General features: G+C 38.5%; 1 protein-coding gene across 2 annotated transcripts in view; it reads left to right on the plus strand.

Annotated features, from left to right (window-relative positions):
• Positions 1-4,430: 4,430 nt before the first annotated feature.
• Positions 4,431-12,671, plus strand: part of lnx1 (ligand of numb-protein X 1) — a 68,528-nt gene continuing 60,287 nt past the window's right edge. For both annotated transcript variants that reach the window (XM_066677675.1, XM_066677676.1), the window contains exon 1: positions 4,431-4,721. The gene's annotated coding sequence lies outside the window, so the exon portion shown is untranslated. The remainder of the gene's footprint in view (positions 4,722-12,671) is intronic.

Consider the following 12,671-nt stretch of genomic DNA (forward strand, 5'->3'; position numbering starts at 1 on the left):
TCTGGCGTTGCGGTACTGGGGTTCGGTACTGCCTTAAAATTCGGTCAGATTAAGATATTTTAGTAGACATAATGAGCTAAGAATTTCCATATACAGAGAAATCTACGGTGAAAACCCAATACAAAGCAACAACATACTGTATGAATTATGTAGGTTGAACACTCACCCAATCACATATCAATAGACAGCAGACAGAAAACAATCACAATATGCTCTTATATATAAATCTACTGTCCTTAATCTGAGTTATTTATCTGGTTTGACTACTCATGAGGTCAGCATAATTCAGTTGGAAGAGGTGAGAATTTCTAGTATAACCTGCCATAAAATACCACAGTCTATACTCTGCATTAGTGTATGCTTAAGGCCTGCCTGCTGTAGTCAACATGCTGCCAGACCGGGTCTAAACAGCAGTGACAATCAGTGAAAAAGCAGTGTGAAAAATTTAGAGACAGTTAGAGGTAGAACAAATCTGGTAAGATGCAGTAAGAGGGCAGACAGATATGTTAACGTAAAAAGCAGTGAAATAGTAAAGAAGGTTGGAGGCAGAATGACATTAATTATGAACTAGAAGACATGAGGTACAATTAATGGTTGTGAAAGGTTGTTAAATGTAGTAATGTCCAGATGCAGAGAGGCAGAGTTAAGGGCAGAAAGATCAAAACTTTGTTGCCAATTATCTACCAGAAATTGACAATCATGTTTTCTGTTTAAAGGCAATATCAATATTTGTGGGGAAGTGATGTTCACTCGTTTTTAGACTTTCAGAAGCTCTTTGTCTTTAAAGTCTTATGTTTGTTGAGGGAGAAAAGTGGGTGTTGTTTGCATATGGCTGAGACTGAAGGTTTTTATTCACTGTTCGATTTACCACAGAAACTCATATGTTACTCAAGTTGTTTAGATTTCTTAAACTTTTGGTCTGTGTTTCCTTTCATATAGCTAGCTGTCTCCCCAATTTGGCATCAGTTTCAACTTAAGTAATCCAAAACAGCAAACATAAGTCAATATTACCCACCTATGGACCATGAATAGGTATTGTAAATACCTACATATTTTATATATATATATATAAAAGATCGAGATGAGCCAAAGCCCTGTGGTGGCATAGCGCCACTAGAGTGTTGTTAAAAGTGGTGATGCAACAGCGTGGTAAACATGCCTGTCTGAAATGGGTTGTTTGCATCAAAGTCAAAACGAGCATATTGTTTTTTTTTTTGTTTTTTTTTGTTTTTTTTGTAGAATAAAGCAGTTGCAGAAAATGAATGAATAAATTAATATATGTATAGATGTATCTGTTTAAACATTCTAAATGTTTTGTTTTTTTTAACTGATGAAAGTCAGAATTTAAATGATTTGCACACTAATGTTTTTTATTAAAATTGTATACTGCATTTCTGGAAATGGGGTTTACCAAAGAAACCTATTTGTGACTTGAGTTGTTTAGTTGTACGCACTTTAAATATGTGTTTACATTAATGAAGTTAGCGAGTCAGTTCCACCTACAGCAAAAAAACAAGTCAATATTACCCACATATGGAGCAGGAATAGAGCAATATCCTCATCTCAGTTCATGCGTTTTAATGTTTGAAAATATCTTCATTGTCTACAAACATCCTCATAGCATTTAGCTGCTGAGAGCAGAGAGCGATAGCCTAGACAATTTATTATTTTTATTCATTTAATGACACTGGGGCTTCGTAAACACATTAGAGACACATTAAACAAGTTTTGAGCACACAAACAAACTGGAGAGCAGCCAATGGTGAGGAAATATATGTCAGAATTTATATATATATATATATATATATTTTTTAAATCATGAACATCACTTTTAAGGAAACACTGGTAATCTTGTTTTTGAGCACTCTAGATATTTAAGTAGAGATTCAACCTTGTTATTCATACATAATCAGCTGAAAGAAATACTGAACTGTGTTTCTGCCATTTCTTTCTCACACAACAAAAAATATAATAAAACCCAGCTACGGTAAATGACAGATAAGTTTGTCACATTAATGCGTCATTTCTCTGTCAGCACACACACAAACACACACACCTGGCCTTGTGCGGGAACATGATACAGTTTAACAAAAGTTTAGTCAGAGACTGGAGTAACCACTTCAAGCGCTAAACCAGGAAACGTCATAATCCCTGTAAACAACCAAGCTCTCTCCTTCTCCCTCTCTGTAAGAACAGCATTGTGTATTTGTTCTCAGGGTCTGATATGGATACCGGTGCAGTGTATAGAGCTCTTTGTAATTTGTTCTAGTTTAGCTGCTCCCTGGTCTACTGACATGTCAAAGCTTGCAGTAAAATCCCTGTAGGGAAAGAAGAGGTAAACCTATATGCATGTCTATGTGAAGAGTAATAACATAAGGCCATTTATTGTAACCTTTACACTATGAGAAAAGGGTACAGTTTTGTTATCAAATGCACAACACTGTAAATGTACACTCAAAGATAGAAAAGTGGCCTTGAGACACAATAATGTACCTTAAAGGTTACACCTTAGTCACGTTTCCAGAGGGAAATACGCAGTGTGGATAGTGTTATCCTGTCATAACATAATGTGGTGACACTTTTCTGTAGGTCATTGTTTATGAGACTACATCACACCTCCATGAGTCTATTTGTAACAGCTGGCATAGACCTACAATTACATCTATAGAAGAGGTCTGGAGTTTCGCAGGGTCCAGGGGTTGGGTCATTAGTGTTTCCGCCATGACAACTATAGTCAGTTTCGCCCTGGATATTGTTATGATAACTGCCATTTCCTTATAAAAGGCTTTAAAAGGTGTGTAATGCCCATTTCTAGATGTCATGAGGATTTGTGAACCAAAACCTACATTTGTTACCTACATCTTTTTAAATAGAAAATAAAATACTTTGTGTACTTTGAGTACACAATGCCATAGACACTTTAATCCTTTAATCTTAAAAATTGTTGAAGTAGAATTTTAAAACTAAAACAATTGTCCACACTTGTTAAACAATCAGTACAAGTGGACACATTACCTTGCTCCAGATTGGATGAAAAAGTATGCTGATGTGTAGAGTCTTGTTCGGTGGAAAAAAAGGACATCCTTAGCATTCCTTGCTGATTTTATCATTTGTTGACACCAAAACAAGCAGAAAAAGGTCAGAAATTTAGACTTGAACCTGACAGCACAGAATGTCATTGCTAGACCTAGCTATTAACTCATACACCTGCTCACTCACACGCAGAAAATAATGACTCTGGTTTAGGAACTGCTCCACAAGCGAGTGCAATTTAGTGCTTCACATCAAAGATACTGTCCTTTTCTTATTTTAAACTTTTCTGTTATTAATGGATTTTTATTTATTTATGTATTTATTTATTTATTTAGGTAGAATGACATATTATGGTTAAGTTAAAATGAAGAAGTGTTCAATATCAGTATCATCTTCTTCACATAATCTATTTAAGGGTTGTGGTGTCCCCAGGGAAAGCATGGAAAGGCTAGTTCTGGCCCCCCACAAGCTTCCTCTAACTCCCCTTGGAAGGTGCCCAGGGGCAATTCAAATCAAATGTCTGAACTACCTCATCTGGCTCCCCTTTATGTGAAAGAGCAGCAGCTCCACTCTGCAGAGCTCTTCACGTTATCACAGAGTTTATACCTAACCACCCACCAAGGGAAACTCATTTCAGCCTTTGTATCCTCAATCTCGTTTTTTCAGTCATTTCCCAAAGCTCTTGACCATAGGTGAGGATGAGGACGTAGATTGACTGGTAAATCGAGAGCTGTGGTTCATGGCTCAGCTCCCTCTTCACCACTACTCTCTAATATAATGGCCACATTACTGTAGCCACTGCACCTAAACTGTGGGAAATCTCATGATCCCTTTTCCCATCACTCATGAACAAGACCCAGAGCTAGATCCCATCTCTTTACACCGCTGCCCTAGACCTGACAGTGACTGCACTGTTGGGCTGTGTGAGCCTCATGAGTGAAGGGTTTTCTGCTCTGTGCAGTTCAGCTCAGCACAGCCTGACACACGTTGACAATAAAAACTCATTTCTAAGAGAGCAAATTTCAGCAGCTGGTGCTGGAAAAACAGAAAAGTTAGAAAGTATGTAAAATAAAAGCACACCACACACAGGAGTTAGGAGTTTTTCCCCTTATCTTCTTAATGAAAGACTAAAGTCAACGTTTAATTTTGTAAAATGGAAGCCTTTCACTAGTGGTATTCCAAGAATCTATATGTAAATATATATGTTAAAACAATTACATTTAAAGATCACAGCAAAGCTATATCTGTTGGAAAAGTACAGTTCCCTTACTACTACTGGCTGGAGCAGGTTTGGGCAGTTCTCATATTTACCTGCGCTCCACTGAGACTCCACCTCCTCACATAGAGACTTCCTGAATCAGGTGTGTTTGTGTGTGTGTGAGAGAGTTCTGTAGCAGCACCGACAGACAGCGAGAAAGAGAGGTCGAGCTGTGCTTAGCTCTGCCGGGACTCTTCCTGCCACAGATGTAGGCAAATCACAGTGGATCCTATGAAACTTGAGAATCACACTCTGTGGAGGGGAAAAAACCTGAGGATCTATTGAACGCACGGTCTCTTTCTCTTTCGCTCTCTCTCTCTCTCTCTCTCTCTCTCTGTCTCTCTCTCTTGGCAGTAGACTCTAGGATTGTAGGATTACCTGTGCAGAAGAGGGTTTTGTGGACACAGCAGAGGAAAGAATAACTGAAACTGTAAGTCTGATAAAGTTATGGACCTTTTCTCTACTGTCAACAAATGATTCTGTCAACTAATCTATCACTATGTAACTTTCCCTCATCACTTCAGGACTAAGACATAGAGCCTGAAACCTACACTCTACACTCTTACAGGTGCCAAAGTGTGTTTTGGGGCACATATACACCATAGAAAACCTGAGAACTAGATTTCTCCAGCATCGGTATAACACAATATCATTAATTGTATTAACCATACAGACATTTTCTGACAAATTCACAATTTCAGTGACAGGAGCCAAGGGTTATAATGTTGCCAGTGCAAATATAGTAATTATTTAGCATCCAACACAATCAGGGAACCTACCCGCGAGCTTTGATAGGCATTGCTGACAATAATAAAATGGTGGTGAGTCTGAAAATATTTCTTTGGGGAATATTTTTACCTTAAAGTACATCTGAAGTGTGTATGGCCACTAAAAGCTTTTCAGACATCCACTTCCAGTCATCACCACTGTAAACAGTTCTAAATGGATTTTTAAAATTGACCATTTCACATCAAACCACTCTGATTGACTTAACATATTAAAGATATATTTTCAATGGATTTAACGCACCTGTAAAAAGTCAGTTTGGTAAATAATATTGAGGTTTGTGAGTGTTGAGAAACTTAATAATGTGAAGACTTTTATTTTTTTCCTGTGTATAAACTAAGACTCACTTAGGAGCTCATCAAAGCCCTGATATACTTTCACTTTCCTTTAGAAGACTCCTTACAAATCACATTAATATATTTTTGAGAATGAAAGCTCTTCACTGGATGGACCTAATCATTTTCTGTGAATGCCTGCTCTACTATTAAGAGAGATTGTGCATGAGGCCTTATTTATGCTAAATTTTAATTATGGACATTGCTGTTACCTCAGTGATATGAGCTGGTGGTCTAGGAACTTGGTCTAGGAATGACACCGTCTTCTTTATTACAATGACAGTCACTTTCAGCAAATTACAGTGGAACCTAATACATGCATGTGGTTGCACTCTAGGCCTCGCTGTGATCAAATCCCTGATATATAAACCACCTCAGAGCTCAAACTCAAAGCAGAGAAAGAGAGAGAGAGAGAGAGAGAGAGAGAGAGAGAGAAAGAGAGAGAGAGAGAGAGAGAGAGAGAGAGAGAGAAGAAGAAGAGAGAGGACGCATTCTATATATATTCTAACTCTTATATAACTCCCCATATGCTCCACTATATGTTTCTTTGATGTAAACTACTTATGTGGATACATCACCCAGGCACACACTCATGAATTCTAATGCTCATGTCTTCTGTGTGTGTGTGTGTGTGTGTGTTAGTGACTAAACTGCATAGCCACGAAAGGCACATTTGAAAAAATTGCAAGATTACATTCAGGCACTCTCAATAAATAATGAACATCATCAGTATAATTTTAAAGCTACATGCTTCTGGTACAGTAAGTCCCTAATCTCTTTCTTGAATTCATTTCAAGAAACACACAGTTGTGCCCAAAACCTGCTTCAACATTTGCCTAAGAATTAATAGTGGAGGGAATATCTTTAAATCAAACTGCCTGGTATTCCTGTGCAATCCACAGTTTCCAAACTCAGAGAAGAGTTTGTTGTGAAGAGTCAGTTGCTGGTGTTGTGGAAGCAGGGAAACTGGCCTGTACCTGTGTAACGTGAGCAATGCCGCCTCCGGCTAGAGTGGTCACAATACCAGTTCTTCTGTGTTTTTGAATTTCTTCATTAATGCAGCTGTCAAAGTCATGGTTGAACCAATGATACTAACAGCTTTTATTATTCAAACTACCATTTCCCATAAAGCTGATTTTAAAGAGAGGTTTGTTTTGTTCACTTTTGTTGGCATAATTTTCTGTCAGAGGTTATTCAGTAATACCAGATCAGTCTTATAATTAACACTAGAACCACTACATTGTGAGTCTCTTGTTGTAGTTGGAACATTTCTGTGATGTCTTGATGACCTTTGGCAACAAGGTCAGGTACTGATCACAATTGTTTCATCACTGCAAAGAACACTGCTCCACTTTTTTATAGCCCAATGCTGGAGGGTGTTTTGTACTCCTCTAGTTGCTACTTGCCACTAGGCATGGTGAGATTAGGCTCCGATGCAGCAGCTCTATTGGCCAATGCATTTTTATAAAGATTATATAAGCTGTGTGGGAAGATTTAAACACCTGCATCTACAACAAATGCTAATTATTGAGTATGGATTCAAAGAAAAATAAAATACTTTTGAATGTGTATTTTAACTTGCCTGACTAGATTAATAGGTGAAGGTGGAGATCAGAAAAGCAGTGTTCTTGCCATGGAGAGTGGCGACAAGCCAACTAACTTTAGTGATATGAGATAACACTGAAATTTTCACTGTCCCAAAATAGCACAGAGTTATGATCAGTGTTAAAGTTTAACCACTTTACCATTGCTGATGGTGCTGGCAGCCATGTTGGTATGCCAACGATGAAGTGAAGGCAATCCCAATTTACAAGATTTGGAAATTCAGAAGTTCAATCACTGATAGTTAACAAAGTATCTGTCACCTACCTTAAAAGGAACTCTTACCAACCCACGCACTGAAATAAAACAATCTCTTGTAAATCTCTTGTAGTCTGAAAACATGGAATAAAATGAGCTGTTCTGAATTTGCTTCACTTCCTACATCAAGTACTGAGACTTTAGAATTATCCTTGTGTTTCATGTGATGTCGCTGTGTAGAGTAAATGCCTTTTTGAAGACTTACTCCTTACTCATAAATACACAACTCAAAAAAACTGCAATGCTTATGTCGATTTTTTTTTCTTACTAAAAAGCAATATTTAAAATGTGTAAAACCGACATCACCAGAAAGGAGAACGAATAATAAAAATAAAAATAATAAATCTAAATAGAAAAATAATATTTATTTATATAATAATATTCATTCATTCATTATCAGAGCCTACCTGGAATAATTGGGTGCAAGGCAGGAATACACCCTGGAGGGGGTGCCAGTCCTTCACAGGGCAACAGAGACACACACACACACACCTGCAGACATTTTGGAGTTGCCAATCCACCTACCAACGTGTGTTTTTGGACTGTGGGAGGAAACCGGAGCACTCGTAGGAAACCCACGCAGACACGGGGAGAACACTCCAACTCCTCACAGACAAGTCACCTGGAGCGGGAATCGAACCCACAACCTCCAGGTCCCTGGAGCTGTGTGACTGCTACACTACCTGCTGCACCACCGTGCCGCCCTATAATAATACTTATATTATAAAATTATATAAATAAATATAAAAATATAATAATAAATTTAAAAAATAGTAGCAGAGAAATGAGAGAACAAAGAACAGGTGCTGAAACCTTGTAGTATTTTTACCAAAGTATCTGACAGAATTTATTAAGAACCCGGTGAACATTGATAAATTGTGGGATAAGGGTATAGTACCTCCCCTTTATATTAGATTTTGCTCCATATAAGGATGTGCAGACATAGTGTACAGAGTCTTAACATTAAGGCTTTTATTTGTTTTGTTATAGTTTTCCCCCCCTTCAAAATATAGTACACTGCAAACCCAGGATTACCCGACTAAAGCGAAAATCCTTAAAAATCTATTAAGCTCCAGTAATAAAGTAGATGTGCTTCATTATTTTGGAGCGCTGCTGTAGAATACTGATGGAATCGCGACCTGACCTCCACTAAAAAGGTTTTCAGGAATTGAAGTAGAAAAATAGCTAATACTTTAATCTCCAGCCTTTGAGTGGAAAGTGGCTGAAAGGTAATGGAAAGTAATCAGAATACATTACTGAGATTGTGTAATCCTGCGGATTATATTACTGCTCTCTTAATCAGGTAATCAGTAATCTGTAACAGAATACATTAGGAAAGTTACCTTTCTGACCTTACTGTGGGGTGTGTGTGTGTTTACATGTATGTATTCATGGAAATATTTCCCTTTCCAGTGTATGTGGAATTAAATATTTGGGCGTATCTGAGAATGTGCCATGACTTGCACTTATTGAAAAATACATGCTCTGTTTCTCTTTCTCTCTCACTCTCCCTCTTCATGTCTTTTACCGTTTCACTCTGTATGTGTGTCTGTTTCCACCCCCACCCCCCAACACTGGTTACTTCATTAGAGCGTGTTATTGTAACCTGACGTTCAGCTCATTAATATCCATAATTTCCTTGGTTGCAGCATTAATCATTAACATCATATCCCTGTAATTATTTATCAACTGTATGCAGTCACGTGGTCCAGCAGGACACCCCAGGGCCTTTGGTCTTTACCCATAATCCCTTGCTAGCACCTAAACTGGGGAGAGTTCAGAGCCTCAGGAGAGATGTGGAATGTTTTTTTTTTCCCCCTTCCCCTTATGAGACAAGCTCCAGCTTATCACAGTAGTACAGAACCAGCAGCTCGGTTACAGAACTGCACTGGGGAGGGATCAGTCAGCATGAGCATCAAGCAAAGAAATGTTACTATTTTGTAACTATTATTTGGTTAGTAAGACAGTTAACTACCTTCCAAAGCAATTGCGCATATGAAGATGGTCACCAAGTCTACACTGTGTTGTCTGAAGTGTAGAACAGTCCTATTCCACCTGGGAGAGTTTTTCTTTACCTCACTAAAGTTCTCATGATTGAATGCCAGTGAAATCCCACAGTAAAGCCCCAATATTTACCATTTACAGACATGAGCTTGTTGGTAAGTACAAGGTATATTTCGATTTCAGGTTGACTGCTGTAGATCAGAGCCTAAACTCACCAGATGGGTCATGGACGACCAGTTGCATGTCATCTTTTGGGCACATCTGCCATGTAGTGTTCCATTGCGTGCAGTAAACATTCATTTGTACATGGAAATAGATAAACAAAGCCATGTCAGATGTTGGCCCAAATGTCAAGAGCTCAGGCCTTTGTTATACTATGTAATTCAAACTATGGGCTTTGAATTACACTCTGGTCAAAAGAACATAAACAGATTCAACAACAGAACAATTCTGAGGGAAAACAGAAGAGATAGAGGTAGTGAGTTGTGTTGTGTTTGTTGTTGTGTTATTGGTGTTTTTGGGTTTAGTTTTTTATATGGCTTCTGCACATGTATAGGTGTTAGGGGGATGCACGTTAGTGGTCTTGCAAGTACAAATTCCCCCCCACCACACACACACACACACACAGTGAAAAGGTCATTTATTTAAAATCCACTCAAGCAAGGTTGACTTAGCAGTGTGACATATCCAAGTGTTGCTACTGAATTACAAAGACACCAGAGGTTCCTACTGCTCATGCAAGTGTTCAAAACTATAGCACTTAAAGTAGAGATGTTACAAACCACTTTTCTGCACCCAGAGATACTGACCAATACTCCAAATCAACTTCACAGGAGAAGGAAACCAAAATAATACCATACCACCAAAAGAAATACTCACTTAATAACTTAACAAAACATATTGTGAGGGTGTGCTATTCCAGGGTTGGTTTGTTACAGACTTGTTACATTGGCTATTGCTATTCACTGAGGATTTAAAGCTGGTACTGAATGGGTGCTATCTCCAGCTGAATGTTTTTTATTCAAATATGAACATGATTTTAACCTTAAGAAAATTAATAGAATTGTTGCCAAATGTAAGTCATATATTTCAACCCATATAACATGTATACATTTAGAGATACAGTTATTTGCCTTCATAAATTTGGATATTTTTTTGACTCACATTCTTTTAGTGTTAAGTCTAATAGTGTTAATTTATTCCTTCAATCATCCATCTGTAACTGCTTATCCAGTTCAGGGTCACGATGGGTCCAGAGCCTACCTGGAATCACTGGGCGCAAGACAGGAACACACCCTGGAGGGGGCACCAGTCCTTCACAGGGCGACACACACTCGCACCTATGGATACTTTTGAGTCGCTACCATCGTGTGATTTTGGACCGTGGGAGGAAATTGGAGCACCCGGTGGAAACCCACGTGGACACATGGAGAACACACCAAACTCCTCACAGACAGTCACCCTGAGCAGGAATTGAACCCACAACCCCTAGGTCCCTGGAGCTGTGTGACTGCAACACTACCTGCTGCGCCACCATGCTGCCCAAATCACAATTAACTTACTGGAATTTATATAAGGAGCTTTAAATGAATGGATGCATACTTTGGTTTACTTTTATATCTGGTGAAAAAGTCCTGGACTGCATTAGCAACCATCCCACAGACAGCAATAGCAACCCTGATGAATTTCTGAAATATTAAGAACCACAAATATGGACATTTGGCACTAGACTCAACTCTTTCAGCTGCCACACAATGTTTTTGTATAAAACTTTATAAGAACAGACTGTATAACATATATATATATATAAATATAATAATGCTCCGTTTTCCTCCCAGGGTCCAAAAACACACTTTGGCAGGAGGACTGGTGACTCAGAAGTGTTCATAGGTGTGAGTGTAAGAGTGAATGGGTGTTGTCCTGCAAAAGACTAGCGCCCCCTCCAGGGTGACCAAAAAAATGTAAATAAATAAACAAAATTGTTAATAAAATACCGGCTAATGTCAGAAACAGTTATCAGTGAATGTACACATAATTGATGTTGTGAATATGCATTATTCATTCTGCTCTGTGTGTGGTAGAGTTCTGCTACCTGGTTCTGACCGGAGGAGAATGGTTCTCCTTCAGTCCATTCCTTTTGCTCTGATAGGGTTACTCCTTTAGAGTATTGGTTCCTTTCAATGATTCTTCTCCTTGCTCTGAGGTGAGGGAGGTTTTACTTTAGAGTTTAGGATTCTCTCAGTGATTCTTACTTTTATTTTTGGACAGTTTTGAATCTTGTTTTTTATTTCAAGTTTGTTCCACTTGTTCTCACTGAATATAAGTGTTACAGTCTCTAGAGGCTGACATCTGAACCAAAAGACAAAACTGTAACATTACGCTATATTTTATTTATATAGAAATGATGTACACATATGAAGTTAAAGTCTGTTTTGCTGGTGTGTGTGTGTGTGTGTGTATATATATATATATATATATATGCCAAGCCCTGCAGAAATGTCCCAGTTCTATTCATGAAGATTCCCTGCACTATATAGTTGAGAGTTTTGCCTGCAGTTAGTCTCTTGATCCAACTGAAAGCTCTGAACTGCAGTACAGGGCACTGGATGATTAGTTAACTGCATTCTGAAGTCATTCTCAGCAAGATTATGATGTTGCAGAGAACAAAGTTCGGTTGCTAAATCGTGGCAGGCAGGCGCACACGCACACACACATGGGAGCATATATGGTGAGTGGTGTTCAGCGAGACACCCTGCAGACAAGCTTTTATGACTGTCATAACTCATAACATTCCCCTCTCGATTATATAATACACCCACTTAACCCACCCTGATAGTGTGTGTGTGTGTGTGTGTGTGTGTGTGTGTCTTCACCACAGACCTTCATATCCAGACATGAGCTGGACAGGTTATAGTGCCAATGGAAGTGAATTAATTTACAGCGAAGTTGTCCTAAATCCATTGTTGTAAATCTCATGATAGGAATAGGCCTATCCATGGTCCACCCATAAATTCTTCTTAGCAACTGTTGCCAGGTTGGACAAGCTACACAGTAGATCTGTCCAAAAACCTAGTGAGCTGTCTACATAGAAAGCATTTTATGTCATAATGTGCACACATAGGCTGTCCCAATTCTTAGACACATTAAATACACTGCCTACTGAGATACCTTAATCTCGCTGAATTTTAAGACACCATCAAAACATTTCTCTGCTGTGAAGGTAATCCCATGATGCAACACAAACACAACTACCATCAATTTCACTCTTCTCCCAGACCAAAAATAATTAAAATTGTGATTAAAAACAAGAAAAGTAAAATCATTAGCACCATTATCGGCTGAGGTAAATAAACACCGTTCGGGTGCAGTGGGTGGGAACAAGCTGTGACCCAATC

The sequence above is a fragment of the Hoplias malabaricus genome, chromosome 7, assembly GCF_029633855.1.
Source record: "Hoplias malabaricus isolate fHopMal1 chromosome 7, fHopMal1.hap1, whole genome shotgun sequence".
Taxonomy (NCBI): Eukaryota; Metazoa; Chordata; class Actinopteri; order Characiformes; family Erythrinidae; genus Hoplias; species Hoplias malabaricus.